The sequence below is a fragment of the Miscanthus floridulus genome, chromosome 16 (assembly GCF_019320115.1).
Source record: "Miscanthus floridulus cultivar M001 chromosome 16, ASM1932011v1, whole genome shotgun sequence".
NCBI lineage: Eukaryota > Viridiplantae > Streptophyta > Magnoliopsida > Poales > Poaceae > Miscanthus > Miscanthus floridulus.
In genome coordinates, this window is record NC_089595.1 from 60192601 (window position 1) to 60199990 (window position 7390).

A 7390-nucleotide genomic window follows, 5' to 3' on the forward strand; every position below is an offset into this window, starting at 1 on the left:
CTTCCACTCATATATGCTGCTTGTTTTGCATTGAGTTTTGTCAAACTTTGTTAACCCTTATGAGATGTTTGTCATGCTCTTAAAATCAAGATCACATACACTCCTCCCACATATGCACTACTCCTACACTGGGGGTAGGCGCAAAAATATGCCATTCCATCTAGATCCACCCAAAAATGTTTTACTCCTACACTAGGGGTTAACACAAAAACATGCTTGTTAGGTTTTCCATCCACCAAATAAATGCTCAAAGTTCTTGTTGATATCTCTTTCAAAGTTCTGTAGAAGAAAAGAGGCATGGGGCTATGCAAAAGTTATTCATAAAAAAAAGAGTTGAGAAAAATAGAAAAAAGTATCTGAGATATCTAAAACAATGGGTACTCAGATGCCCACCCGGAAAAGAGAAAGAGAGATGAATAAGATAGCCCCTGTTCTCTTGCAAATGTTTCTAAGTTTCAAAAGAGAGATATTGTTGGGTTCATAAACCCGGGGTCCCTCGGGGACTGGCTTCCATGCCAAGGCTCGGCCCAAGCAGGCAGCACACAACTCATGGGCCGGCCCAAGGATCTAAAACAATACGCCAAAAGAGTGGTTTAGTCACCGACCGGAAGGTCTGGCCAAAGACGAACAACGCCCGCTCATCGACTACTTAGGCCCACCTCTCCGACCGAAGCGCTCGCTTCGGACTCCAGCTGCCTTCGGATAGCCTCTCCGGTCGGAAGGCTGGCCCAAAGTGCTACTTCCGACTCTAACCCTATGTCTCCGACCAGGGTTCGCAGAAACCTTGCTCACCACTCTTCTCCAACTGGCGCGACCAGGACCGACTGGGGGCATCCAACCAGGAACGCCCGCTCGGAAGGAACCAGGTGACGAACGGAAAAGCAAGCCAGGGCGCACATAGTCAAACCACGATACTAGGGACCATACCCTGTATAGTACTCTACAACCACCCTGACATGAATAGTATTGTAGGCGCTGATATTTCCTTGTACAATATTGTAGGCATTGTTAACTCCCATATGGCAATGCAACCTCCCACGTGCTTCTAACACTCTACAGTAACGACCAACAGTGTTGTAGGCACCTACCATTATCTTGTACCCACCGGCATGGGCGACAGAGCCTAGCATATGTACCCTCACCCTATCACTTGTAAAGCCATCCCTTTTGTCTATAAAAGGGGATGCGCTCCCTCCAACAAAGGAGAGCTTCTTTAGTCCTTTTGAGTAAACCAACATCGATCGAGTTCATTAGCTCACAACCACAGACCTGTCAGGTTAGTACCCCAAGCACACGCTTGAACACTTAGCTCATAGCGTAGCTCCTGTCGCTCTTGGCCCTTCTGACCAGAGCCAACCAGACTTCTTGTACACCCCATCTTTCTCCTTCTTGTTTGTAACCCCACTACAAACTTCGAGCACCTAGGCTCAGGAATAAAGTCACTGACCGACCCAAACTAGACGTAGGGCACATTGCCTGAACCAGTATAAACCCTGTGTCATTGAGTGCTAGGCCACCTCCAATCACAACGTACGGCAAAACTACAAATATTTACTAGTTGGTCATATTCTGCACTGACAGTTGGTGTCGTCTGTGGGGAAGACGTTGTACGTTCAATACTTTTTGGTCATCAGATGGCCTACTTTTTCGCCACCCACTTTTTTGCTTTGGCTCGCTGGAGTTTCCCGTGCTCTCACCAGCTGGGATGCGGGTCCCAACCGTCTTCGAGCCATCCCAGGCCTTCCTCTTTAGAAGCTTGGACTTCATCGCTGACTGGCTCGGTGAACTGCACCTCCGCAAGGAGGCTCACGTCCCGACACCCATCGGAGGGGCACCCTCCATCAACTCCGGGACGCACGACTTCGATGACACGGCATCTGCGCTTCTTTCCGAGCAAACTCTCTGCTCAAACCCCACTGTAAGTAATATGCGTACTATTATTTGCTCTTCATTTAATATACCCCACCAATCACCTGGAGGGACTGTATCGCCCATGCCACAAACTCCATACGATCGATTCCCCTACGGCCTCGCGTCCTACGCAGATATGTATGCTCGGGGGCTCCAAAGGATGCTGGTGCCATCCCCACTCGCAACCAAATCCATGGGAATGGTAGGCTACGCTCCTTCCATTTTCCATGAACTCCTGGATGATGAGGACGAGAGAGACAGTTCCAACTTCAGCGATGTGGCACCCCGCCACTGTCCGTCCTAGGAGTGCGCTATGGTGGACGCTCGGAGACAGCCATTGGTGGTTGTGGAGTCTGCATAGACTCACACCCCTCCGAACCCATGAACGGGGGCCCTCGTGTCTGCGCGAGCGCATGCCAAGGAATTACGACAACGGCGGCAGAACCAGCCACCGCCTGTGTCGGCGCATTTGGTGCATCACATTGCACCACATGCACATCACCCGGCGGGTGGCGCCTAGGGCCACGCCTGCTAGGTCCAACATGACATTGTGAATGGGGGGAATGATTCCCCATAGTTCGCTCAGGCTAGCCAGAACATTGCCGCTGCAGCAATGCTTCTGCGTGGCGTTCCCGAGCCCATCGACCCCCGGGAGCGGGAGGTCTACCGGAACCTCTAGGTTCTGGTAGAAGCCGCCGCCATTCAATAGGCAGAAAGCTCTACATCATGACTCCAACACGCGACCTCCCTCCCCACCGAGGGAACGGGGATGCACCAGACAGATCACTCCAATCGCTCGCCGCTATAGCCGCCAGGTGCGGCCCAAGGGGCGACGGCCGCATCACAGCCTGACCTGGCTCTTGCCCCGCACCGAGCACCGGTGCACGAATGGACTGGTTCACACCAGGATGCTCGTAGCATATTAGCAACCGACATCAGGTCTAGCATGATGATGACGCCCGCCGGGCGGCGGTAGGAGTAGGCAACATAGGTCTCGACCGGACCATCGAGGGGAGCAGCGAAACATGCCCTAGGTGCGGTCGCTGACCGGACGACCGGAGTCCCAACCCTGAGGGCCTGGGATCATGGGCCTTTGGCCGACATATCCAAGGAGCACCGTTCCCACGGTGTTTTCGACCGCCCACCAACATCACCAAATACTCCTGGGAGACAAACCTAGGCATTTGGCTAGAAGACTTTCGGCTCGTCTACCGGGCCAAAGGAGTGGGTGATGACTATTTCCTTCCCATTTGCATGGGGGAGCATGTTCAAGCATGGCTTGAATTCCTTTTGCATGATAGCATCCACGACTAGGCATACCTCAAGAGGGTCTTTGTCAGAAATCTCTAGGGGACGTATGTCTGCCCTGGAAACTCCTAGGACCTCAAGAGCTGCCAGTAGGAGCCTAATGAGTCCCTGCAGGATTACATCCGTAGGTTCTCCCAACAATGCAACTCCCTCCCTAATGTCGTCAACGCAGACATCATCAGCTCATTCCTCTCTGGGATGAACTGTGAGTCCCTAATCCACAAGCTTGGCTGCCTAAAGCCCTATACCACCCGCAACCTGCTCGACGTCGCCACTAACCATGCCTCTATTGAGGAGGCGGTCGGAGCGGTCTTCAATGGAGGCTAGGACAAAGTCAAGGCCAAGTGTGTGGACCAAGACAAGGGCCCCTCCACACAGAGGGGCAAGAATAACAAAAAGGATCAGCACCGATCAAACAACACCCGATGGTCGCCGTGACTGATCACACAGGCAAGCAGCCCCAACAGGTGCTGCCTAACCACTTCAACAAGCTCATGGACAGTCCATGCACCAACCATGCCTACTCCATCAAGCACCTCTTCAAGGACTGCAAGCTCCCAAATGTTTCCTCTGACGGGCCGACGGGCCAAAGGAGGGAGACGACAAAGAGGCAGCGGCCAAGAAAGGAGGCGTGGTAGGCAAGGATGGAGATGGCTTCCCTAAACCTGAGGAGTGCATCATGATCTTTGGCAGGTCCAGCGCCATCTGGATGAAACGGCAGCACAAGGTGCGCTATAGGGAGGCTTGCGCCACTGAGACGGCTGTCCCCTCCTTCCTCAGCTGGTTGGAATCTCCAATCACCTTCGATCAGAGGGACCATCCCTCCCATGTCGCAAGGCTAGGACGCTACCCGCTCATCGTTGACCCCATCGTCCACAAGAAGCACCTCACCAAAGTGCTGATGGACAGAGGCTACGGCCTCAACATCCTATATGTTGACACCCTTGATGCCATGCGCATCCCCTGATCGGAGCTCCGCCCGGTAGGCTCCCCCTTCCACGGGGTAATCCTGGGAGCACAGGCATACCCACTTGGACAGATCAATCTACCCGTCACGTTCGTTGGCCGTTCCAACTTCTGCTCGGAGGTCCTCACCTTCGAGGTGGTAGACTTTCTAGGGTCCTACCACGCCATCTTGGGGCAGCCATGCTACGCAAGATTCATGGCAATCCCCAACTACACCTATCTCAAGCTAAAGATGCCAGGACCAAATGGCGTCATCACCGTGAGTAGCGCCTTCTCGCACGCCTTCACGTGCAACCACAAGCACTAGGAGCTCGCCACTGCGGTTGTCAAATCGTCCGAGCTCCCACAGCTTAGGGAGTTGTCAACCCCAGCAGTCCTAGACTGCAACAAACTAACTTCCTCGACGGCCTTCTGTAACAGAACCGACCAATTATACAAAATTAAGTAAGAAAATCATCCGCCAGAGCAGACGATTTAGCAAACTTAAGCCCGTATAACCCGGTAGTCCGTGAAATCACGAAGGATTTCAAACTAACTTCCATTCTAGCCAAGATCGTAATAAGTTTAGTGGTCACCATCACATATTACATAAAAGTTTGCATCTCAGATACATCAGAGTTTAAACATAGTTATTACAAAACAAGTTCAAATAAAAGTAGCGGAAGCCATTTGTTCAAACCACACGCACTCACATGAAGTTCAAATATAGTGCCAGCGAATGATCATCTCCAACAAAAGCATTAGACGAGACGTAAGGAATGACCATGCCCATGGTCCTAAGCATCACCCATCGCAGGATAAAGGTAGTTGATACAGTAGCCGTAATACATCTGCCCATCTACAACAAGTGGGAATAAAACCCTGAGTACGAGAAGGTACTCAGCTAGACTTACCCGATATAACCGAAAATAAGTGACACCAAGGATTATGAAGGCTTTATAGTAGGGTAGCTGACTCATTTGCAAAGAAAGCATTTTTAGCATTCCAAGAACCTTTCTAAAAACATTATTGCCAAGTTAATTAATTATAACCTGTCGACTAGATTTGCACCTATACTAGAGCAAACATGTGATTAAGTAGATAATGATAACCAATGATCATTAAACAACTTTCATAATGTCATATTCATTATAACTATCCAAGTGTTCCATCAACATTACTACAATGAAGTCACTCAAGTCAAGTGCTCACTATCCAGGAGCGATGGCGATTCGAATCGATTCCTAACCAGCTGGTGATTTATTCCTTACACAAACCTCACTCACCCCCTAAAGTGAGATATTGATCACCGAGTCAACTATCCAGGAATCTCAAGTTTGCTAGGAACCACATGTACCCGAGGGCCGACCGACTGCACTTTGGTCTTATCATCTCGCCCTCGTGTCCTACCACACCTGCTCCGGCACAGTGCGCTGCGGGCAATCTACTCGGCCCAAATAATCTCCCAGCTTCGCGGTCGGAAGGTACTTTATCTGGCTAGCTAAATGTAAGGCATGCGTTCAACATGACTCGAGGCCCAACAACGGTCGGTCCTTAATCGACACAGATGGAAAGCACTATAGTCTAAAACTCTGTAAGTCTCCGTCTGGTCTCAACTTCATTTAACACTTAGTTATACCATGACTTCATAGTCATCCAAGCAGATCCAGGTAACCACCTATAGCTCGCAGGTGAGAGGAAATCACCCGACTTCTACCGGTCTAAGCCAGCTAAGCATTGACTCGACTGCGGATACCAGGGTAACAAGGATATAGTATAACAAAGGTAGACAAGGTATAATGCAGCAACGGTTGCAAACAACTCCTGAACGTAATGCATCAATTAAAGTAAAGTATTTAATTAAAAATTGCAAACCAGGAGAAAATGCTCTGGGGCTTGCCTCTCTCGAAGGAGCTCAGGCGGTGATCGGGGCACTCTAGAAGTTCCTCAACGTCCTCCTCGTCGGCTTCGGGCACTTCCTGCGGCTGCACCTCGAGCTGCTCCTTGGGCTCCTCGGGTATGACAACTAGGTTCTCGGTTTGCGATCCTATATGATGCAATGTGCGTAAGCGCCTATGCAATCGGTGCATCGAATGAGATGAATACAATGGATATGTTTGAATGCAAGGTAGTCAACATCATCCAAGAACATATACTACAAGCACATGTCATCTACTACATTCTCTTCTACTACTAATATGCTAAATCAACACATCTTATTAAATGCTTCAAAGATACACCAAAGCTTTACTAATTTCTTAATCACACATTCAGCAACACTTGATTAAACCCTAATTAATAATAGGTTTGAATAGTAACATCTATTTTTATTGTTATAAAAATCTAAGAAAATTACCATAGCACAGTACTACCCTAAGTAGTCTACCATCAGATTTTCATGGTATTTGAATGGGGGGATTAGCCTACACAAAAATAACAAGCTATGGCATGATTATGAACATGAAAATACTTTGTACTGTGAAAAGTGTCAAACAACAGAGTTAGCATTTTTCCTATGACCTTCATAGCATACAATCACTGTACAAAAATTATCACATGCATGTTTTATACAAAGTTTGCTCTCTAGCTAAAATAACAAAAATCAGCCATTAAAGGCACTTGAACTACACCTCAAAATTTTTCTTTAGAACATGCATGACACATATTTTTCCTAGGAAGTACATTACATAAGAAGATCAACAAACTTGGAATCATATTTTTCCGAAGCCTATAGGTTTTTCTACATATTTTTCAAGTTATCAGCAATATCCATGATTAAATAAAGTTCTACAGAAAAGTATGTCAAAAATGACATGCAATAATTTTCCCAAGTAGATCTGGTGATAAGGAACCTAGCAAAATTTATTTCAATAGATTTGGAGCAAATTTGAGTATCCAAACATTTTCCAAATCATTTCTCTTTTCAAATAATAAAGAAAAACTGAAAATAAACATCCTATTGCTACTGGGCCGGTCCGTGGGAATCAGCCGGCCCACGGCCACACTTGGCCTGCATGGCCCGAGCGAAGGGAAAGAGCGACAGCCTGGCAGGGGCTTTGGCCCATGGCCTCTTGGCCCAGCTCGGCCGAGGCGAAAGCCATGCCGGCGCCGAGACGTCGCGGCGGCGCGGCTCGGCCAACGGGGCTGGCGGCCATTACCGGCCATGCCAGGGTAAACGAGAGAGCGCATGCGGTTCGCGAGGAGCTGGCGAATGCAGGCAGGTAGC